This window comes from Manacus candei, unplaced genomic scaffold (assembly GCF_025592945.1).
Source record: "Manacus candei isolate 608988 ecotype Guabito, Panama unplaced genomic scaffold, ASM2559294v1 h1tg000008l, whole genome shotgun sequence".
NCBI classification, from domain to species: domain Eukaryota; kingdom Metazoa; phylum Chordata; class Aves; order Passeriformes; family Pipridae; genus Manacus; species Manacus candei.
The window spans coordinates 3797683-3822206 of record NW_026138056.1 but is presented as its reverse complement, the minus strand read 5'-3'; the positions used below and the strand labels follow the sequence as shown (position 1 = coordinate 3822206).

At 37.8% G+C, this 24524-nt stretch overlaps 1 long non-coding RNA gene across 1 annotated transcript; it reads left to right on the top strand.

Moving 5' to 3' along the window:
* Positions 1 to 1437: 1437 nt before the first annotated feature.
* LOC127464076 (uncharacterized) lies at positions 1438 to 6006 on the top strand. The gene is made up of 3 exons (XR_007901148.1): positions 1438 to 1563; positions 2364 to 2406; positions 5802 to 6006. It is a non-coding gene; the product is annotated as an uncharacterized LOC127464076 (long non-coding RNA).
* The last annotated feature ends 18518 nt before the right edge of the window (positions 6007 to 24524 follow it).

Below are 24524 nucleotides of genomic sequence, written 5' to 3'. Positions count from 1 at the left end.
AAAAAAAATAGTTTCTAAGATGTGAGCTATTAAGATCTTTGAGGTAAAACCTTACACATCAGGAATTGTAAAGTAACAAATTAAAAGTTTTAGTTTCTGAACAGAATCATTGCAAATGTCAAAAATTAAGACTTCTTTATAGTTACATGAATAGTTATTAGAAAACAACTCAGATGCAAATTGCTTTATTCAGTGGTTAAAAAAGCCATCAAATAAATGGGGAATGTGCCTGCGCTTTCAATCCACAGTTATACCTTGTCATGACTAAATACAAAGTCATAATCTGAAAAGGACCACGACTTCAACATGCTCTGAAAGAAATATCCTTCTCTCTAATTCCTCAATAATTGGGGTGGACTAATTCACCACAGAAAACTGGGTATATAGCTGGGGATATGTTTGAATTAGCTGAAATTAATCAAAGACTACACTCTCGGTTTGCTGAGCATGAAGAGAAACAGGTTCAAGCAGACTTCTGTGTTTTTGTATCCCCCCTGAACCAACTCAAAATATTTTCCTAGTTTGTATGTTGCATTGGCTTCCTGGAGTTCTCAGTTCACGATCAGAAGTTCTTTGCCCTTGGTCTATCTTCTTTAAAAAAAAAAAAAAGAAAAAATTAAGTTCCAAGAGGAACAGTGAAAGCATCCATCATAATTTAATGGTAGTTTTATTATAGCTGAGGTACTTTAAGGACATAGGCAAGATAAGCTCCATAGGAATAGATAGCATCTTTTACCGGATCAACAAATACAGCTGGAAGGGTACACAAATCTGGAGACATGAATGCCTTCCTACAATTTTGAAAATGGTTATTTACAAATTGAATACACATATTTAAAAATATTACATTATAGAAAGTTTAACTTTTAACAAAAGAATTATATCTTTCTTAAAAATAAGGACAAATATTCCGGACATTTTGATAGACAAAGGATACATCACCTAATCAAGTAAGTTTAAGGCTGTTAGTTTCACTGTGTTCACATGACTTTTGATTTCTGATGTTTCAGTCTACAAGTTTAAGCTGCCTCATTTAACTGAAGGATATTGGGTCTCTTCTCAGCTGTATTGCAAAAATAAAAGAGACATGTATTTAGCCCTTCTCATGGAAAACCTTCTCTCCCAAATATTTTTGGAGACAAGATCTCATGGCTTTCTTATCACAGATTTTTGAGTGCTATAAATTACTTTCTTTTTGCATCAAATTAATTTGTATTTATTTCCTTTCTTCTCAACATCACAGTCACTTCTTAGGAAATCATTTATGTTTTCCAAGGAATACTATTTACCCAAATTGCGGTAATATCTTGTCCTGGTTTTTGGCCAGGTCAGAGTTAATTTTTTTGCAGTAACCATGAGGGGGCAGAGCCGGGAGCCTTGTGGGTGTATCTAGGTTGTTATTCTATACCACCTCACCACCTCAAGTCACTTCTGGTGGTGGGGGAGTGAAAGTAAGGGATTCTGACTTGGAAGAAAAAGGTGGACACAATGGCTCGTGGTCAGGGAAGAAAATGTGGTGTGGAGAGGGTCTATCTACCATTGTTTTTCATTGTCCTGGGGTTGGTGAGCATTTTTGCATGTAAATCACCCTCTTTAGCACACTTTTGTTACTAATATTGTTACTCTTACTGCTTGTTTTTCTTACTTCATTGCTGTTTCCAGTAAATTGGTCTTATTTAAAAGTAAACTCTGCCTTTTTTCTCCCACTGGAGACAGGAGAGGGGAGGAGTGGCTTGTGGTTTGGAGTGCCTTTCCTAAACCAAGACAACCTTTGGAATTGGTGCCCAGTGGGAGGTTGTGTTTCCATCCCTGGAGCAGCCGGTTTCAGGGCTACTGCACACTCCTCCAGGTGAAACCATGACATGTCTAAAAATGGGTCAGGCATAATCTAAATGCAGAAGATACAGTCTCTGCTCTTAAGAGACAGCAAGCAATCGTAGCCCGGTAAATGTTATTTTTGCCATGACTAGCAAGAAGCTGCAGACCTGTTGCTGCCCTGGCATTGCAGGATCTTAGGGCTCATCCAGGTTCACTGTAGCTGCAAATGAGTTCAGACTGGTTTGACAGTTGCCGAAAGGAGCAGTATCTGTGGGCTCTCCAGTTTTAGCTTGTCCTATGATCCCCAATGTGGCACTGCCCCAAGGCAGGAGTCAGCAGGTGACAAACAGCAGCTCTGGGGCAGAGCTGAGACTGGGAGAGGCTTCTCTGGCTTTAGATGAAAGCCTCTGAGAGGGAAACAGGGGCAGTAGCCTAAGGAGAAGATCAAAGAGAAAAAAATTCCCTGTCGTGGTCATCATACTGATCCCAGCAAAGACCTCAGTGTACTTATTTGTATCCCCTCCTCTTCTCCCTACTTACTCTAGGAAAACTGAAACCATCAGCCTCAGGATGCAAAGAGACACAAGGGTGAGCATCACACCACAAAAATATATACTAGAAAAGGTTTTTCGTTTCCCTGTTTTTGTTTGTTTGTGTTTCTGTGGTTTTTATTTTTTTGTGTGAGTGTATTACAATTTAAATAGTATTATTAGACTTTTCCATTTTAATTAAACCATGTTGTTAAGTCTGTTAAAATATTGATTGAACAGTAATATTTTAACCTATGCATGTCTTGTCCCTCTTTGCACACAGCAAGATTTCAAGCCTAAAAAAGTAAAGCAGATTTAAATATACAATAGAATCAAATGTTGTTTTTGTATAGGTAGAAAATAATTCCTTGTTTTAGGGAAATAGATCTTTGAAGAGGAGAAGGGAGCAAAAAGTTTCCTAGTAGGACTTCAGAATTAAATATTGTGGTGGAAAATCTGGGGGCCCTTTTTTAGCCCTTAACCTGACATCAGCTGTACACCTGTTTTCTGGGCATGTGCTTGTGACATGTATGCCACACTTCAGTTCTAAGCATTTTAGGTACAATGCAGCACAATGAGTTTTTTTCCATAAAGTTGAGAATAATAATCAGCCTTGTAATGTGGATGAAGTAAATGCATATTATTCTGGTTTGCTCGTGGTTTTTTCCAGTTCAGGAAAGATACTTCTGTTGATGAAGAAAAAAGTTTATAGGTGAAAATAAAAAGAATTAAATTATGAAGGCATTGTTAAGAATGCACTATCTGCTTAGGTGTCATCTTGTACACTCCTAAAATGTGAGGACAATCTTGATTTTTCTGTGTGGTACTTTAATGTGTTTAAAGGCAAATACTTGCAGACTGTGCTGACAAGCAGGGAAATTTTAACCTGGCAAAAAACAATGTTGAAATGAATTTGAATTTTCACAGTGGATAATGAGCTAAATGTGAGTTCCCAAAAGAGAGAGATAGAAGTATAAAGAGGGAAATCTTGTGTAAAATTAGGGGGCAATATGACCTTACTAGATGTGCAAGCACCCATACGGAATGCAGTGCTCTTGGTGGTAGTTGAAATTGGAGAAAGTCTGTAGAAAATACAGGAGAATGATTAAAAGATTTGCAAACAGGCCCCCTTGAGGGTTTTAATCTGCTTATCAAAGAGATAAAAGGGATAAATTTAAGCAGGATGGTGTACATGCTCGCATGTGTGGGTGAATGACTGTCTTGCATCCTGGAAGTATCTCCTGGCAAGCAAAACTTTGATCAAGGGTTCTCTAATATAGTAGACAAAAGTGTAACAAAATTCGATGGCTGGTAGCTGAAGCAAGACAAATTTAGAGTGATAGAATAAGGCTCCAATGTTTATCAGTGAAGATAATTAACTAGTGAATACCATGAGGAAATTGTGGTTGGTTTTCCCTGGAAATTTCAATTAAGACTCAGCATAATTTTCTCACCAAAGAATTTAAGTTCTGCAAGAACTACTTCTGGTAAATCCTATAACTTTTATTATTTAAGAGGTCACTTTAGATGAGGAGGATGATGATAATTATTATTGTTATTTCTAGTTTTGCCATCTATGTTCAATAGTCATTTATCTCATGTTCTCATTTTTTCTCATACAAATATTTTAGTTTAACCTTTTTGTTCTAAATTGGACATAGGCCCTACTTTCTAACTTCTGTCTACCTGCGTCCACTCTCTTCTCTTGGGTCTCTTACATTGCAGACCCCTGTTCTCATATGCATTTTTATTCTTTGACTCACTATCTGATCATAAACAAGTCAGTAGCTTCAAACTGTAAGAGGTTTTGCCAAAAATATTACTGCTCCAAAGAGCTAATGACTAACTTGCATTAGCTAATACCTATATATTAGGGACCTGAGAATAGGATGGAAGTGATTAGGAAAATTATTTCAGTGTGTAAAGCTTTTATAGCTTTGATTTTATGAATTGCCATATTTTTTTAGAAGGGATACCTCTCTGGAATCTGTCTCCAGTGGTCCCCAGTGAGACAGAAAAATGTCAATGAATTAGCTTTTTCATTTAGCACTCTTATAATGGTCTGTTTTTAAACAGAAAGAAATACTTTATTACAGCAGAAATGCTGCTCTAAGTTTTCTAAACAGTAAATGGATCAAGGTCCAAATTAGGTCTTCACTGTGTCAGGTGCAACAGTAGCAACCAAAAAAAACATTGCATAGCCTTAGGTCTGACAGTCTGTTAAATGAATTTGTATGCACACAAGAAGAAGTGTCTTTCTAAAACATGAAGATGCCCAAGAGAGAGACTCTGGAAAGGTTTTACAGACATTTAATAGTTCAAGACATTATTTGTTCAATAACAAAAGAAAAAGATTTAGAGAGCAATCAGATTTTCATGGACAAAAGCTAGACTCTTGTCCTGAGGGGAGAATGGATCATAGGCAGTGATTTTTATATGTGTCAGGAAGAGATGCAAAAAAAGGGTTTGACAGCTGGAGAATCGAGAGAAGAGCTGCTCATCCTATCTCATCTATTTTGTATGCTTTTTTATTCCATTTTATCCGAGTGTGATTTCTAGCTCTTTTCTCCTCTCTTTAATGAAGTGTTTCATTCTTGTTTTACACTCCTCTTAGCACAAAAACATAATTCTTCTTCTTGTTTCTACTCAGTGCTTTTCCCATCCCACAGTCATACACCATTCTCAGCATTCAACCACAACAGCTTCCTACCTTTTTGCAAGTGCATCTTCACTTTGGTCACATTTGTGTCCATGTGACTGCTGTAGTCTCCCCTGAAGTCCACTGCATGTGTTCTACCAGCTGTGCAGAAGCTAGAGAGAGCTGATTACAAATGTGACTATTCACCCTTCTGTCCTGAAGGAAGTGGGCACTTGCCAGCAACTAAAAGTAGCTAATCGTTCCCCTAGTAGCATGAACAGTGCTTCAAATTCCCCAAAGGATTCGAAACATATTTCATTCTCCAGTTTGGTGCTCTCATGCTTTCCCTTCGTTTCTACTCTTCAAAAGTGCACTAAGAAATCTATCCAAAGACTGCCTAGCTCAGTACCATGTGGTAAATTTTTGACCAGAGCTGGTTGTGCATTGGGAAGAATGTCTCTAAGTGGGAACTCTAAGAATTATAGCAGAGCTAATACAAAGTGACTAATACTAATCTCCGAGCTATCTTGCAGTTTCACCGTTTCTTCCACATTAAAGTACTACTGTTTTTGAAGAAAATTGAAGGGACAAAATGATGAAATACTACTAGTTTCAAATTAAATGAGATAGCCTTCTTTATCTGTTTAGGTTGTGACATGCACTTGGGCTAAAAGACGTTACTTATTTACTTATGTCTCTTATGACTGTAAAAAGAACTCCCATATCCTTAAGCAGAACAGTGAGTCTCCCCTGAAAAGAACATTGATGTAACTGTAGCAATACTTGCTTTTTTTTTTTTTTTTAAATTACTTTAGGCCATTCAGGAATTGGCTTAAGCCAAAGGGTTGAACTGAATCTCAGCTGCTGCCCTGGAGCTGCTGTACACCAGCAAAATCTTCTGAGTATAAACAAATGATTTTTTTGCATGTGGGAGGATGATGGAACTGAAAACGCAGTTTACTTTTGACAGGGATTGGGATGCTGCTTGTGGCATAATGTTTTGTTGGCCTGGCAAAAAATTCTGAGCATCGGCCTCGTAAATGTCATGGAGTTTTCATAGGAAAGATTTTTATTAGGAAATGTCAAAGCAAATATCTAGGCATGGGATGGCTCAAAGCTGCCTGTCATATATACAATATTGATGGATTCTTGGCTGTGTCTTTTGTTAAGTAAATGAGAATACTAGCTTCATGAATTCTGGTTACATGTCTAAATGCAAGAGCTGCCCACGCAAAACCTGTGTTGGAACTTTCTAAGCTGACATGGTCGATAGAAGTGAGAAGTTCTGATTCAAAATAAAGAATCAGGACATCTGTTTCAAGTTTCTTGCTTTTGGGGGAAAATGATGGAGGGGGAACGCATTACTTTAATGTGACAAATACTGATCAATTTATTTCAAACTTTACTTTCATGATAAAGATACAAAGTGAAGATATTAAAGTATTTGCCTCTTTTCCATAAATGCAAGTAATAAATATATCTTAACCTTTTCTTTCAAACTTAAAGTTTAACATTTATCAGTATGACTCAGGCTTACAAAGTGGAACCTGGGATTAAGAAGCAACAATTCTTCTGAAAGGTTATATCAAGAATATATGTTTGGACTACAGGATCATTGTAGCACTTTCCTATTGAAATATTCTAAGAAGGAGTATTTACATAATTATATATGTAATGGACTTCTCGTTGGTGATACAAAGAAAGAAAAATACAGCTGAGTACTATCATGAGTGTTGATGCAACTCCTTAACCCTGTGCGCGGGTTTCTGTTAGCTCCTATGGTACTAAGTTACAAAGTCATTCAATCAACATTTTTGTCACTGGGCTGCCATTCTCCTAATACTCATCTTCCAAGGCACTCTTATGAAAGGCTTCAAATGACACTGTAGAAATATTTTTGCAACATATTTTATAAAGTCAAACTATGAACAAAATTGTGTAGAGAAATAACAAAATATGGATTTAACATTATCACAGAAAAACACACTTAAAATCTAAGAGAGAAGCATAGGATATAATTCTCAGATATGATTAAGATTCTTCTTAGCTAGCCTTAGTTTAGCCTGTTACAGGTTATAAATTTTTCTCAAACAGAAAGGTGGCTATTGCTTCATCACCTATATTTATGTTAGCAAAAATGTTTCTACAGTACTTCAGAACAAGTGTAGGAAGTAAATCCTAACTTTGAGCACGTTAAAATTTTTTACCAGCTGTTTGTCTGAAAAGTTTTGCTGAACAAATCCTGATAGTACTTTCTGGAATTCCATTTAAAAGTTTTTTTATCAGCAGAATACAGTAAAACTTCATGAGCATGTTCATCAAATATATATAGCTGCTTAGTTGGTAACCAATATTCAGCCTACATCGTAAATAAAAGAAGCAGTTGTGTGGCATAGCTGGCATGCAGTACTGTAGTTAAAAGGTGTGACCAGTGATTATGACAAAATAAATGGCTGAGAACCACCTTCTAACTTACCCAGCCAACTGTTGCACTGATATGTTACTCACTAGCTGTAACTGCTTCACTTTACCCTTTTTACTGTGAGCATCTTTTTCTTGAGACAGATAAAAGATCATATTTTTCAGAAATTGGCTATGTCACTTAGCTATTGTGGTGGGTTGACCTTCACTGGCTGTCAGACACCCACCCAGTCACTCTCTTGGTCCCCTTTCTCAACAGGAGGGAGAGGGAAAACAAGATGAAAAAGCTCATGGGTCAAGATAATCATCATTTACCAAGTAGTGTCAAGGGAAAAAGAGGTTAGACATGGGGAAAATTAATTTATTGCCAAATAAAATAGATTTAGATAGTGAGAAGTAAAGAGAAATTAAAACACCTCCTTCCCACCCCCTTTCCTCAGGCTCAAATTCACTCCTTCATTCCTACTCCTCTATTTCCCACTCTCAGTTAGCACAGGTGGGTTGGGGAATGGGGGATTGTGGACAGTCCATAATAGTTTCTCTCTGCTGCTCCTTCCTCCTCACGTGTTTTCAGCTGGTGAGAGCCAGCTGGGACCAGCTGGAACAGGCTGGGGGGGGGAGTTCGGGGGAGCCTCTGGCCTCTGGCCTCTTCTCAAAGGAACCACAGCCATGGCCCCCCTGTTGCCAACACTTTGACACTACTACCCCACAGAGGCACAGAAGTGTCTGTAAACTGTCACCTCTGCCCAAAAAGACATGATTTTTCAAGTTTAATAATTATCTTAATCTTACTAGAGGGGAGAGTTAATTTTTAAAGAAGATACATTGAGAAAATACTAGAAACAAAGAAATATCAATTTCGTGTGTCAAAATCATCGTAGGAGGCACAAGTGACTCTAAATAAGATTTCTGTTTTAACATATTTAAATTTAGTTAAACTTAGGATTTTTTTAAAAAGTCAAACCTTTCCCTCCTCTCTCTGTACTCAGTTTAAATGCTAATTTGATAAATATCAGTCTTAGCAAAAGCTATCGGTAAGTGGCATGATGAGTAATTTCACATTTCCTCTAGTATTTCATTTATCATTCAGGTGAGTTTAATTAAAGCCAAATGACAATTCCAGTGAAAAAAATAACATGTGTGAATATTTCTAAGTTGGAAAATGCTTTGTTGTATCATAGTAAGTCTTGTTTCTTTCTAGTCATTCTCAGGATCTGTTACATGTTTTCTCTCCCTGTTTGGATTTGTGATTTTATTGGAGATTTTGCTCTGCCCAAAATGTGTACTTGGGTTAGAGAGGACACTGTCTGGGCCACAGAAACAAAACTCACTTATAAAGACACTTCACTTTTTTGTTGTTGTTGTTGGCCGCAGTGTACAGAACATTCTCAAAGTGAGCTGAAAGTTCATGTTTGTGTGATTGCAAATACATTAACCACACTGGGCCAGCATATCTATTTCATACTTCAACTTATAATTTAGTAAATTGGTGTACCTTGATTGCATTTAATTTACCACCATTAGTGCAAAAGTAACATCAGTTCTAGCAGGTCTAAGTATTCTTTGCTTTATGAAGTAGACTAAGGTAGTCTCATGTAATAAGTGATAAAATGTTTCTCTAGTGCCAGGCACAATAGACAGATAAAGTGGTTTTACATCATATTATGAATTCTTCTGAGCAATCCTAATTCCCAAAACTTGAGAATTATGTCTGAAATGGCCTCAACAAGCACACACAACTTAGCGACACATTGCTGCAGTGCTATTTTCTTTGTCAGTAGTGTGATACTTTGCAGTGTATTGGGGGGGCAAAGCAGTGAAAATCATGGGAGGTTATCCGATCTTTCCCTCTGAGATTCCTCTGACAGAATTAAGAGGCAATCCTTAATATTAATTCAAAATGGGCAATCACTCTTGTCATTCTGTCTCCTGTTGAAGGAGCTTTTCTTGGGAACAGTCATTAACAGGTCACGAGATTTTAATTTGCCTCCTCAAATCTGTATTACATCATCAGGAGAGCTTTCAGTAATTTGGGATTGCTGTGGTTAAAAATCCTCTGGCAGTTACCCATCCATCATAAAGAAACTTTGCAGTAAAATTGTACAGTTTTATTTTGTAAATGTACAGGAGGGAAAGAATTCAAGAATATTTCAATCAGAAGTCTTTAAATAACAAGTGTCAAAATTCCATTTCCAATATTAATAGTTTATATAGACCTTTATATTTTAAGATTACATTTATTTAATTTTGTTCTGTTGCATGACTTTGCTAACTCCCACATATGCAAATTTTATCCATGGGATGCAAAATACAGCTGTCTTACATATGTTACCCATTGTTCCCTATCTACTTCTGTGTTAAACACATTAGCTAAACAATAGGACAAGCTTTAGTATAATGATGTTAATCAAGTTATAATTTCAAAGTACAAAATGAAATGTGACACTATACAATGGTGTTTGGTTTGAAATATGTTCAAATTGGCATTGTATTGTACTTTTGTAATGATTAAAAAAAATCAGCTAAAGGCAGAAGTTTATAGAGGGGAAAGGTCCTTTTTAAAATGCAGTATAAAAAACCATTGAGTATTTTATCTATGGGAATAATAACATAAAATATTTTTACACAAAGCAAAATGAGCCCTCTACAAAAGGCCACTACTATGAGGAGGCATTGTTTATCCATCTATAAAGAATAGTCCACCATCCTAAAAATTAATCTTTGCCCTGCTTCTCTGCCATTTCCCCCTACTAAGACTAAATTTTATGTGTGGCCTACAGAAACCAAATGGGAATAATTATCTTTTAAAATTTATCATAATTAAATGTAAGGTATGAGAAATGTACAAATGTAATGTATTACAGTATTGCATCAAGTGTTATAATTTAATCTTTGAAGGCACTGAGAAATGAGAATGGTACTACCACTTGGAAAGCATTCCTTTTTTTGAAAATTAGTATGAAATAAATTTATTCTATTTGTAAACCCAAGCAAGATTTATTAATTTTTTTAATTCAGGTCATTGTATCCCAGGTAATCGTCTTTTACCATAAAGATAAATACTCTTCAACTGGTGGGATTATACAAGATATGGATAGGTTAATTTATTTGGAGTGTTAGTTAGCTTTTTATAAAGGAGAGGTTTAGTAATTGTTAGCTTATAGTTAAAAATATTGTTTCTTGATCAATACATGATATACTCGAAGTGGCAACTTTTTAAGATGCACCAGAATCCAATTCCCATCAAGCCTGTGTGATCACGTACAGAGAGACATTCTACATTTATGTGAGAACGGTAACTAACGAGGTGAGTAGAATTTTCCTTTAGAGTTCTAAATTTTGATATTTACTTGAGCCTGTGAAGTTCTTCCTTTGGTGACATCCCACGAAGGATGCCACAAGGCAAGAAAATGGCATTTTAGGCTGGAAAGGTTTCATGTTTCAGAAAGAAATGAAAATATTAATTCTGCAAGTAATTCATATTAACCTGACTCTCGCTTCCACCATTTGAGAGAGGCACAATGTAGGTAACAGCTTCACAAATGCAGTTTAAATGACAATTAATTAATAGAGAATGATCTGGGATTCTTAGAGAAAGATACAAAAATGCCTTGCACTGATTGATTTATTAATTTAAGCAATTTTTAAGTATCGCACAAAGATTTCGCTGCACTCCCTAAATCAAGTTATTTTATTTCATAAACACTGATAGACTTTGCAGTGCTGCTGCGAACAGGAGTGGGATTTCCCAGCTGGCAGATGGTCCACCACAATTCAAAACTCGTGAGCAGAACAATATGAAAGGAATATCTCACACAGCTGAATGTTGTCATTTAAAGACTCCTGCTTATCAACAGAATTAAATATCTAATATTCAGGTCTCTTGAATATTTAGCTTTTGTAATAGGTTAAAAATAATTAAAATACTAAAACTTCATTGAAAAGAATTATCTCTACCGAACTATATGCCTCAGGCCAGATCTGACTCTTAGTTGTGTCTGCACAATGTTATTTAAGTCAATGGTGTAACAAGGACATAGCAGAGACATCAACTGAGTGATTTTTAAATAGTCAAAGTTCAAGTCAGATGTACTTTAGAAAGAATTTGAATCTGAACAGCCTTTAACTGAAGAGTATCTTTCACATCTTGACCTTTTTTTTTTCTTTTTTGCAGAAAAACAGTTTTGTCTTTGTTAATTAAGTAGAAGAGTGATTCTTGTCGGACAAAAAAGAAGTGGCTGGAATTTTTAACGAAAATAATGTAAATGATTTCATTCTACTTACAGAAGTAAATTGACTCATGTAATTTCAGAGGGCACTGAACAAACACAAAAGTTAGTAAGAGGAAATTAGTATGCTAAAAGAAATAGTCAAACAAAGCAGAAATCAGTGTCTTTCTCTTGCCCTGGATAGTTATCAGGAAGTTAGACTTGAGTAAGAATAGAATTTAGTCAGTCTGCAGTAGTTTTAATATTGTTAGCACGAGTAAAGCTCCATTTTCCATTCTACCTTTTTTTTTTAAGGTTTAAGAATATATGTAATTCTGAAATAGGATCAAATCAAGTCCCATCAAAGTGAAAAACTAGCAAAATGTCAAATGCACATCCTGAATGTCTGAGGCAATGCTAGAGCTCTCAGATGACACATAAGAAAGATTCCACCTGGGAATATTAGATCAAGAGTCCTTCAAGGGGAGTTCATTGAAGCCAAGGATGTAAATTCCTGGATGACTAGAATGACTGGGATACTGGTTATTCCAGCACGACACACTTTCACTGTTTCCTGTTGGAGCCATTTCATTTTAGGTTTATAATACATATTCTTTGGTTGAGAGATTTTTATGTTGTTCTCCCTAATCATTAGACTATGAAGTTACTCTCTTTCTGTCTCTCATTCTAGCCCAGTGCAGTTATAATGTTTTATATAACATGCAAAACCTCTGAACAGGTGGGAGAGAGAGATACATTTGTTGTCTCCTTTATGTACCACCTAAACCTTTCCAGGTGGAAGATAAAGTTGCTGGTTTGATTAAATTTTCCAAATCTCAAACATGCTTTCTGTAGAGAGTGTTAGCTTGCGTCCTGCAAACACTTCTTGCTTTTTTTTCTGTTTTGTTAGTGCCAGAAAGTTGTTTTTTCTTCAGGGTGGGAGTGTATGTATGTGTGGAAATATTTACCTCTGATAATTTCTGGTTTTCATGTAGCTTAACTTTCAGGTGAAAAGGCATTGTGTTGGAAAACACCCAACAAGCTCTAGTTACATACTTAATCTGAGATCAAATGTCTTCTTATCTCTGATGAGGCATTGCAAAGTCTTGCCACTTTATTCAGGGGGATAAAGAAGGAATTTGAATCAACAGAAAGATTACTTTGATTCTTAACCCTTCTTCTGAATCCCCATGTAACTTTATACCATCTAAGCTTCATGAGGCAAAAGAAGCTGAGTATTTCTGAGTGACTTTTTATGGTCATAAACACAGATAAATTTTAATCTGATAATTTTGAAAGTGCAATTTTTAACCTTTTATTTTTGTTTACTCAAGGATATGATATTACTGATTCATTGGGGAATATTTGTGTGGTTTTGGAAAACTAGCATTTTTCACCAAAATAAATACAGTGCCTTCCAGATCCAGAGTGCTCATTTTGGTAGACTGGTGTCTTGATATTTGTAGTGGGTTTGTGTAGCTAAATAACATTTCTTTTTTTCTGGGGAGGAAACTAGGATCAGTCACCTGACTTGAACAGGAAGATATTCCATACTGTGTTATGTCAGCTAAAATATAAAAAGGGGAGAAAGAGGTAACTCACTCTCTTCTCTTCTGGGGTAGCTGTGTGGAGCAGTTGGGCAGTTCCATCAGGGGAGGAGATCACTGGTTGAGGGGAAGTATCTTTATTTTTAGTTCTTCTCTGTATGCATATTGCTTATAGTGTTTTCTATCTTTCTCTCAATATAAACAATCTTTCTTAGCAGCTCTGATCTAGTAGTTTTTTTCCTTCCCTCTTTTCCCCCCTTTCCCCCACTCTTCCCCCCAGAGGGACTTGTGCACAGGCCCAGTGGATACCTGGTGTTCAACCAAAGCAAACAATAACAATGTTTCAAAAAATAATGATGATTCTTTAAATAAGGTATTTTGTTCTATTAGAACATCTGTGATTTTTATGGTGGTTTCCTTCTGCTATTCCAGTGCTGTGTAGTATAAACTATACCCTCAATAAATTTATAAACAAATATAAAGTAGTGGGATGGGAGCAGAGATTTAAATTTATCTTCATCTTAATATCCAGTATATACCAAGAAAATCTGCTTTCTAAAATGCATAATCTATGAATAGCTTTCTGTTTTAGATGAAGCATTTCTATTAAGCCCCTCCATAAGAAAAAAGAAGCTTTTAATTAAGAGTTGTTTTAAGTTAGTTACTCAAGCGTAAGTGGGACTGTATATGAAAGGAATTATATATTTGTTTTTCCAGTCAGGACAGTGATTTATTAATTTTAATGTTAACTTCCTATGCTATCCCTAGTGAGCTGGAAGCGTTATTGGGTATTTGACACTTTATCATTGACCTTGATGCTTTGTATTTTGGAATCTGGCAGTACCTACACGCAGCTGCACAGTTTATTAGAAAAAGAAGGATGTATATTGAAGGCAGTAGGAGTGGAAGGACTTTGACTCCAAATTATGCAAATAAAACAACAACAATAATACAAAGTCAAAGCAGTACCTTATCTGCTCTACTGCTTTCAATGAGTGCCACATTATGCGTGCAGTGGTTTCTTGAAAGCCAGAGCTGGTATTGCTACAGCAGTACTTAAACTGCCTGCACAGTACAAAAAGCTTTAAGGAAGCTGAGACACTGACGAGAAAGTGTCAAAATATTTTGCTGCCTTTTTGGGGTTTTTTTTACATGATCATCTCAGTCCAGTATCTCATGTCTGTGGAACAGGAAAAATTGCAACCTGTCTGGGGTTTACTGGTTGTGCTCAGCTACAAACCAGAATAGACTAATGCAGCTAAAAGAGAGCTCATATTGTCATTGTGGCACTACTTAGTGTGAATAGTAATAAAGATAGGGTTTTTTTGTGACTCAAGTTCTCAGATGTCCTTTTTGTTAAAATGTTTGGCTTTGGTGGACAAAAAAAAATATAAATTAAGGCATCTAAAGGTCCTAAATTGAACCGTGAGGTGGAGAGATGGGATTGACATGAGATTCAGAAGAGCATGGCTACGAAAAAGAAAAGTAAAGCTGTTTGAGTCCAAAAAGATCAAAGTATTAAAAGTCTTTTGATGAGATGTGCAGTCTTGGAATCGATATGATGTTTAACACAATGAACAAATACTTCAATACTGACAAAATACATTCTTATTACTTCAAGTGATAAAACATACTATTGCATTCTGAAACTGCTAGTCCCTCCACAGTTCTTTATCAACAAAAGCTGCAAATACAACAGTGTATTAGTCTGATCTCACATTTATGAGTAAGGATGCTCAAACCTTTGCTTAATTGAACTGCAAAATGGAACAGTGGCTTAAAAAGTGTGCAAAATCTTGGCCATTAAAAGAAACTATGCTAAAGAATCTATTTCTGTACTCACAGTAATATCTAATAATTTAAACTGGCTCAGTTAGTAGAAATTCTCTCTGCATTTTTCTTACTATGTTCCTAAATTCTAACTTAAAATTCTCATTGGGAGAAGAAAATAGAAACAGAGCCACAGCAGTAGGAATTATTCCAGTTCCTTTGTGCTGTTCTACTTATAAAAGAGTAATACAGGGGAGCTAGGCCAAATGCAAGCTCTCTCAGTTTTTAAGTGGAAAAGTTATAGGGTGAGCATAAAAGTAGAGAAAATAAGCTAGAAAGGTAGCTGAATAGATAATGATGTTATTGAGCCCTGTAGTGACATGGCTCTTGCTAGTGCTATGCCTCTGTATTTTCTTGATAGTCAGCTCAGATTATTAAAGAGCAGAGTAAACTATACTGCTGAAAACAAATAATTCAACTTAAAAATTCACAGCCATTGAAATTTTGCCTTTGTAAGATGACTGAAAATATAGCATGGATATACGCAATGTGATAGCTCTTCCATACTAAACAGGTTTTACAAAGCACCCATGCAAAGCCAATGCTTGATGGAATCCTTTGAGTTAACACTATTATTAGCATCTGTTTTTCTCAATTTTGTGTTTTCAAGCAATCCAGGAACCTCATGGTTTAAATTGAGGGGTAGGTGAGTGGAAGGGAACAGAGTAAAGGAATTATTATTCTTCTACAGATAGGGAATTTTAACAGGCTGAAAGTATGTGATTTGGTACCAAAATATAAAATAACTCCATATTACCACGTCATTTCCCCAAATTAAGGGCCACTCTTACTTGCAGTGAAAAAAAAATCTTTGAATAATATAACAATTTTTGGATAGTGTCAGCGTCAGGCTTTGTGGGACAGTGTCATGGGTTTACTCATCCTTTTCCCCCTGGAACTGAAGATGGTCATTTCCAGAGTGGACTTCCTGATTCTGACTCCGGGAAGAACCATTCGAAAGCTTTAGTAACACCTCTGCGAACTACATATTTAAGAAAATGGAAAAGAAGGCTTGTGGCACAGAAGAAATTGGAGCCAGAAGGGTGAGAGAGAGAGCCGTCTGGCCCAGGGGCCAGGGCTGGGGGGGTTCCCTGCTGCTTCCCCCTGCTGCGAGGTGGGGCGGTGGTGATGGCCCGGGGAGGCCAGCCGGGGACAGAGCCGGGCCCCCGGGGGGCAGGTGCCGCGCTGAAGCCGGGCCGGCCTGGGCTGAGGGGTGGCAGGCATGACCCTGGGTCCGTGGGAGCTGCTAACCCAGAGCAGAGAGGCCCCTGTGAAGGGGCAGAGGCAGCCACAGAGCAAGCCTGCAGTGCTTGGTGCGACAGCAGTGTGCGGCATGGAGTGCAGCAGGCTTGGAGCGGCTCGGAGAGGGCCTGGAGCGACGTAGTCTGTACCAGCAGCCAGCTGGAGCAGGGGCGCCCTGCGAGCTGGGCCAGGGCGGCCAGACCGAGCGACACGGGAGCGCCCAGCCAAGAGCATTTGCAACAGAGAGACACACAGAGAGAGAGAGAGAGGGAAGCCACGCCGAAGCGGGTTTATTCTGGGTGGGACTCTGGTGAAAACTATCGGGGTATAAAGACTGAGATGAACCCCAGAACCTGCGACCTGGGGGAGGTGTGGACCCAACTTGGAGGAGTCCCCTGAGAACTTACTCCCCTGGGAGGGACCCCACTTAGCAGGGAGACGACTCAGAGCTTTAACTCCCTGTGATACGTGGTGAAGATTGTGGTGAAGCGAGTTGCTGCCCCAGAGTCCATGAAGGATCATTGGGGGGTGCAGAGATGCCCCGCACCCTGATGAAGAGAGGCTTTAGCTATCACCCTGAGAGTTTCTCCTCCTGCATCGATGCAGGGGGGCGAGGGGTGGTTAAAATTGTGTTTAATGCTGTGTATTTTATTACTCTTTATTTTCTATTCTGTTAGCAATAAATTTTAATATTATTCCTCCCATCAAGTCTGTCTTGCCTGTTGTGAACCTCTCTCACCTTTTAGCAATTTTTTAGGGGTTTGAATCTGGCCAGAGTAAACCCACAACAGACAGGCACAGAGTACTTGTTGAGGTTATGGTACTCTGGTTCCCAAGGCTGCTTTCACTACATGCTAATTCAAGCCAAGTGTTTCTCTAATGTAAGATACACTTTAGAGCTTGATTAAGACTTTTTCCGTCACATTTGCTGGCAACTTTACCTAGTAACGATCCATCCCCTGGCATGTTTCTGAAATGCTGGTATGTTGGGGAACGCAAGGCAGAGTGGGACGAATACCAAGCCTGGAGAAAGATCTATAGCCCGGAGTGACACTTTTAACACCGGACAAGGCTTTACTTTACTGGACTTTACTCCATGACACCGGATTTGACACTATTATGGATTGGACAGTTATCCCTAGTTATTCCCCAGTTGGTGTTGTATTGTTATATAAATGTTTGTACCCCAGTTGTTGTTTTTGAAAAATCATCCTCCATATTGTCTTCTTCCTCCCCTCACAGTTTTCCCGCCCTTTTCCCTGCTTTCCCGCTCCTCTGCCTGCCATTGGTTAGAGTTTGGTGCAGTGCAGAGGTAGCTCCCATTGGCCCTTTCCCCCGGAGACCTCCAAACTCCTCCCTTCCTTACCTAATTGCCCAATCACCATGCTTCCCCAGTTGTCAATCCCACGCTCCTCCCTAGCCCAAAACTCCACCCCTGAACCTACCCTTTATAAGTTACTGTTTCCCCCAATAAAGTTGGCATTGCTCCACGAGACTTCTACTGTGTCCTGAACCCTTCTTGCAGTGCCCGATCCTTTTCCTCTCCCCCCGGGTCGTGGCACTGGTAGAATAAGCAAAAGCCTATTGAACAGCAGACTTTTCCTGGGGAAAGCTGTTCCACAGAGTGGGCTCATGAATAGCTTCAGTCTGGAGGCAGGAAGAGTTCTACAAAGTCTGCACAGACTTGGGTCAGCTGGAATACACCACTTGCCAGAGACCATCCAGATTCACTTTACTTTGTCTAATTTCTGGGTTTACTGGTCTGGATTTTTCACCCACTGAGTCAGCAAGATCCCATGAAAAGAACTTTTACAGAGGGGAAGCAATAGTCAGACATAAGCACCCAAGATGACATAGAGTGATTTGTGAATGACTTATTTCATTTTAATATTGCGAAGCATATTTGAGAAAAGCTAAAGAAAAGGGGATACAGAGTAAACATGCTATTTGATGGCATTTTTATATAAACAAATCACTCTTTGGTTTGTTGACACCAGAAAACAAACAAGCAGAAGAGGTAGATTTGTTGCTTTCTATGTCACTAATTTCATTTCACAAAATCACAGACTCTCGGAATGGGTCAGGTTAGAAGGGACCACATTGGGTCATCTCGTCCAACCTCCCTGCTGAAGCAGGGTAATTCTAGAACACATTGCACAGGATTGTGTCCAGACGGTTCCTGAATATCTCCTATGAGGAAGACTCCACAACCTCTCTGTTGTGACACTCAAGGATCGGAACTGAGTAATAAAATGTTCATCATAGAGAGAGAGATACTATTTTCCAGAAGAACCAAGGATGTTACAGACAAACAATAATGCAGATTTTCAAGCAGTTTTTCTGGAGCTTAGAGAATACATAGGACTGTCTGGACTTGGTGATCGTTGTGGTCCCTTGCAACTCAGAATATTCTGTGATTATGTCTGCCTTAAAGGTATAGAACTTCAGAAGAAGTCACCTTCGGAAGAAAATGTGAAGGAGAGAGCAAATTAGGAAATGGATAGTTGCAGTAAAAATAATTACTAGATAGATAATAAAGGTTGTGGTTAAATCCAGGGACTAAAGTACTGTCACCTTTAGCACTGGACTGGATGTCTGTAAGTTATGGTGAGAACTTTTCTGGCTTAGGGACCATTGTGTAAGCATTCTTAAATGGAGAAGCATTACAGAAGTATTTTTTCTCTTGGTAAGACTGCATAACGACAAATTGACCAACAAGCAACTCAGGTGACTGAGCTGTGGAACTTCACATTTGAATTAGTTCAAAGGGAACAATAAAAAGCTCCAGAACACTATCAGTTTAACTGTTCTTTTCAGAAACATTATGAGTTTTTATTCCTTGTGAGCAGGATGTGTTTTCTTACCAGTACTGTCCAATAAGTAGGTACAGACATACTACAGTGCTGATTTTTTTTTCCCCCACAGCTTAAAAGCCAGTGAATAAATTTACTGCTTGAGGAAATTTAAGTAAGTGAATATCATTACTGAAGATCACCATCAGGTTGCCAAGCTAAAGTACACGCAAAGGGAGCATGTGAAAAGAATAAACTTAGTGAACTAAGAAAAGAAGTGCTTTCTTAAGCAGAAAAATATTTCTCAGTGAAGTACATATTTCAGCTCACTACCTTTAATGATCAGTGAATATGTAATACTGACCAGTCACAATGACTCTTCAATTAGGGTACAGTTGATCAACTTAAGGTGAATTCCCACTTGCAGAAAATGAAGCCATGTACAGGGGCATAAGTAAGAAGAGGTGGGGAAAATTGTATTATACCTCTCGGTGGCACTGGATATATTTAGGACTTTCTTGGTAGAGATGAGACGTTACAGTTTGCATTCTCTCATGCAGAAGGGGGAATTCAGAGTCAGTCTATTATAGCTTAAGAAAACTATAAGATATTCAAGCCACAAAAGAACCAATTTCTCTTTGAACTTTGTTCTGAATACTTGATTAAGTTCAAATTTTATCACATTTATTGTTTTGTGCATTTTAACTAATATATTTTTAATTACAATACCCCCCTTTTTTTTGCTTGAAAGTCTGGGTGGTGATGAAGGGGAGGGGAGAAACATATTGCTATGAAAAAAAAAAATTGAAAACACACAATTTTCAGAGTAAAAAAAAGCCACCATAATTTTGGAGTTATCTTGCAGTTTTAAAGTATTTGGATTCAACAATGTTTGAAATACAGTATGAAATCTTGATTTTTTAATAATTTTTTAATAATAAAAATAATTAAGATTTCTAGTTTAGTTTGTTCCCAAGCCTCCCACCTGACACTATTTTTTTTTTTTTTTACTTAGCAAATGCTCAATAGGTAAATATTTTGTCTGTTTTATTTGAATATTTAGAGAGGAAATAAGTTGTCATCTTGCTCTGCGCAGTCCTGTAAGAGATACTTATGATTATTACAGTAGAAAGATGTGGATGCAGTGGGGACAGAAAGAAAAAGGGTGGAAACAAGTGAAGGCAAAAAATGGAAGAGGGGCTTATGCTTCTACTTTTCACTTAACTAGCTTGGGCTGCAGATGCACATGCTGCTGCATGAATTTCAATCAAATTTCTTGAAAGAAAGTGACTCCTTTAAAATAGTGAAAGGCTCAAGGAGTTTATTTCAGGTGCCAGTGATCCTATTTACATTTTCAAAAGCAAGAGTTCCAATTGACTGAGTTATTAAATTGAAACACTCAGAGAAAACACTTTGCTAAGGATGGATCCATGTACTCTTTCTACTTCCAAGAACACAGGCTGAATTTTTTAAAACAGACAGATATATTTGTTACCAGGGAAATATCAAGTTGCAGAAGGGAGATTTAAGGACTGAGCTTGTATGTGTATGAAAAACAAACATTAAAGTGAAAGTTACTCTTACTCTTAGACTGTGAATAGTCTCAGGAAGAAATCAAACATAAGCAGAGTCAAAGTGGGTTATCACTGATTTTAATGACATTCCAGGTACTGTGCATTTGTTGTTAACAGCCTAGGTAGGTCAATGGTGAAACGTTTGTGGATGAAATGAGCTAGAGAAATGTGCATCTTTTGCAACTTGGGGCTGTTAAACAAATATTCTCATACACTTATCAGCAAACTGTGCTGCTTTTTTTCTCTGAGAAACCTCTATGAATGGACTGCATTTTCTCAAATTGAATATTGAGTGCAGAATACTGCCTAACTGCTGCAAAATGCTCTCCAGTGTGTTTCATAGCTATTCTTTAAGATACCGAGTATTCAAAATCTCCATCTACTTTAACCAAGCACTTAGGTCAGGTGAGTTTCCTGATTAAGTGATATAAATAGTGTAATTTAGACCAGTCCAGTGGTAGAACTGGTGTACGTGAATCATTATGTGGTTGAAATGACCCATATGAAGAAAACCAGAACAAATCTTACGTACTGTTTAAATTCCTGTGTGAAAACAAAAGCATACAGATGACCTCTAGGCCTTAAGCTTTCTCATAACAGAACTGTTTCCTTTGCACTGTGGAATGTTTGTTTAACACTCACTGAGTTGTGAGTGGCTTTTTGTGCCTGTGTTTATTAGAAAAACCACTAAAACCAGAGAGATCTCAAAGTCAAAATACCTTCAGTGTTCCCACCCTCAGGATTTCAGCTGTGTTTTAACAGTGACTGCTCTGCAGGGGTCTGCATTATGCCAAGTTAATAATTTCATCCTCAATTAGTATTAGTCTGATAACCTATAGCATAATGGCAGAAGTTTTCAATGTATCCAATACTTCAGTGCATTTTTTGTATTAGGGATCTTTCTTTGTATCATGGCTGTGCTAAGGAATTGTGGGCTTAGTAGAAATGTATTTTTTTTCCTAATTTAGAATCAAATAAGTAAACAGTACTCAGGATTGCAAGTTGAAATCCTAAATTTTGGCAACCTCAACTAGCTTCTGGACAGAAGTCATAGAATTACTGAGAAACTTGCCTGAAGAAACCAGACTTGCAAGTCTCTCACTTGCCAACAGCACAGGGTAATGTATGAGCTGCAATGCTTGTAGGGACAATGGCACTCAGGCTTTTTCTCAATTCAACTCTTACTTTGCCCTTCAACACTATTCTCTAATTCTCTATTTCCTGGAGTATTAACTGTAATTTATTGTTTCTCATTTCTACATGCTGACTCCTTCCTTCCCTTACTAGAATTATGAAAAATTACCTTTAGGGCTAAGAGTTAAGTATCTTTAACTACATTTCTTGACCTGGACAACCTCGGAGGTAAGGTCATAAACCTTTCCTATTTTAGTCTCTTGAAATTTCCACACAGGTATTCCACAGTTTTGATCTCATCAGCAGGCTTTGGTCAATGCTCCATGCACAGCATGACTTGCCTGACTACTAGTAACCACTCAAGTTCAAACATCACCGACTTGGCTTTTCCCAAAGTCTTTGTCTCCTTTAAAAATCTAACTTAGCTAGATCAGGATTTCTAAAATAAACATGTGTGAAGGAACAAGATTCAGGATGGGAGAGGTTCCAGGCATGGAGAAAAACATACAGCAATTGACAGGACTTTATTATATGGACCTTAGAGTTATTATATGGACTTTACTGTTATTAGGTGGTTTCATTGTATCCACAATACACAGTGCATAGCCTGGGCATGTTCGGGTTTGCCACGAGTTTGCCTGCTCCTTGCTTCCCCGCTCCTCTCTCTGATAGGCTGCAGAGGCTGCAGAGAGGAGACAGTTACCATTTGCCCTTTCCTTCCCCGGTTCCTCCCATGTTCCTCCCCCCTTGCCTGTGTCCGTATCCCGATTTGTTCCCCCTTTTGTCTGTCTCATGCTCCACCCCGTGTTCTAGCCCTTTCCCCGCCTAAACCCATAAAACCTCGACACACCCATCTGCACCCCTACCTTGTCTCCAGACTTGTCCGTGCTGTGTCATGGTCCCATCCCCCCATCGGACCATGGCATACATGCCTACTGCTGAGCTAAAAAACTAGGTAAAAAATCCCAAAAACCAAACAAAACCCAGCAAAAGTATAGAGAACCAGAGCACCATAAGGTTTGCCTGTAGATATCACAGTCTTGAAGTTATTTTAAATACTGAGGCTTAAAACCCTAAAGATCCTCAAATCTGGGCTAAAAAAAAATTGCATGTATGTTTTCATTTGAACACAAGCTGCTGCTGCATCTTTGATTTATCTTTGAAACAGATGTGTTTTGAGTTGAAGTTAGACTTCAAAGGAGGAAGTAAATGTTCAATAGAAAATATTTTTCTTATTCCGAATAGAGTCTGAAAGTATAAATTTTGCCCTGAGTAGGTAAAATTGTATTCTAAAAGTTCCATTCAAAAGTTAAGAAATTGTTCAGAGATTCAACTCAGAAAAGTGTAGAAAATTACAGTTGTGAACCTTAGGCACATTTCTTCAACTGATCAGGTTCATAGGGTTAAGTAGGAAGATATAATATCTGGCTATTAGGATAATTACATATTGAAATGCTTGAACACCCTGTCTGCAAAGTTTTTCAGCGAGTTTGACTTAATTTCCCCTATGTAGAGCCCAGAAATAGTCCGATCCTCCTCCTTTGTTCTTCAGCTTAAATACTTTATATCTGTGCTCAGCCCCCTTGATATTTTTGTCATTGTGTCTAGACACCCACCCTGACACATACTCAGGTGCATATATAGTCAGGCACCTTGCTGAAATCTCTCTTCAGTAAAGCCCTAGGCTAACTCCTACAGTTTTCCTCTCCTCCTCCCCAGCAAGTGTGAGACTTCCTCTCGCCTCTCAGCTTTACCAGTTCTCCATGCTTGTAGCTTTGTTAGTGCTCCTTCCTGCTTTTTTTTTCCCCTATTTTTTCTATTTCTTTTATTTTTCTATTTTTACCGGCCTCTTTCTTGATCTCCCTTCCTTTATACTTCCTCAGCTTCCCAGTCTCATGCTTAGCCTTGCATTAGGACCTCCTACTTTGCTCTGTTCTTCCGAAAGACTTCCCAGTCTTCCACCTGATGGAAGACATACTTCAGCAAGAAGCTGCTTTTACTAATAATCTGGTCAATTATTTAAAAAAAGAGAAAGTCTGTATTTCCTCTAAATTATGGTTTCCAGGCACACATCCTACTTCCTATTAATAAAACAAGTATGTTGTGTGAGCAATGAGCAGTGTCAGGGTTTTGAACATCAATGCTCTATTCCATTTTAACTCTCAAAACCTTTATTATGATCCAACTGTATGATCATACATCCTGATGGATATAGAGAATGCTGGAAATTTTTCTGCGTGTGAATAGTCAGCAGGAAGAGATTTATAATCATGTCTTAATAATATCCACGTCTTAATACCTTTGGCAGGTAGAGGAAAAATATGTCAATGTAATATTTGGAGAGATCTACCTTGAGTTATTCAAGGTCAAGCTGATGTATATATTAGGGAAGTGATAGTATGTCTTATCTTTAACTTCATATCTTATTTATAGTACATTTTCTCCTTTTGTATCTTTACTGTGAAGACAACAATGTTAGTGATAAAGAAGATAAAGAACTGGCAGGGAGCTGTGTTTAACCATTCTATCATTTAGATTGCTCTCAAGGCCTCTGTATAAATGAGCTTTGAAGTGAATTTGACCACCTTTCTTTTAGTACGTAAGAAAGACTGATTTATACTCAAATGGGAATGGAAAGATTTTTCCTTTGGCTATATGTGTATAACTTTCTATTACTACATAAAATTGTAGTATATATATGTATTATAAAAGTAAAACTAAGCAAACCTATATAAAAAATTATATGCTAGTTTTATTTATTGTATATATAGCCATGTGCTCTTCATCTCC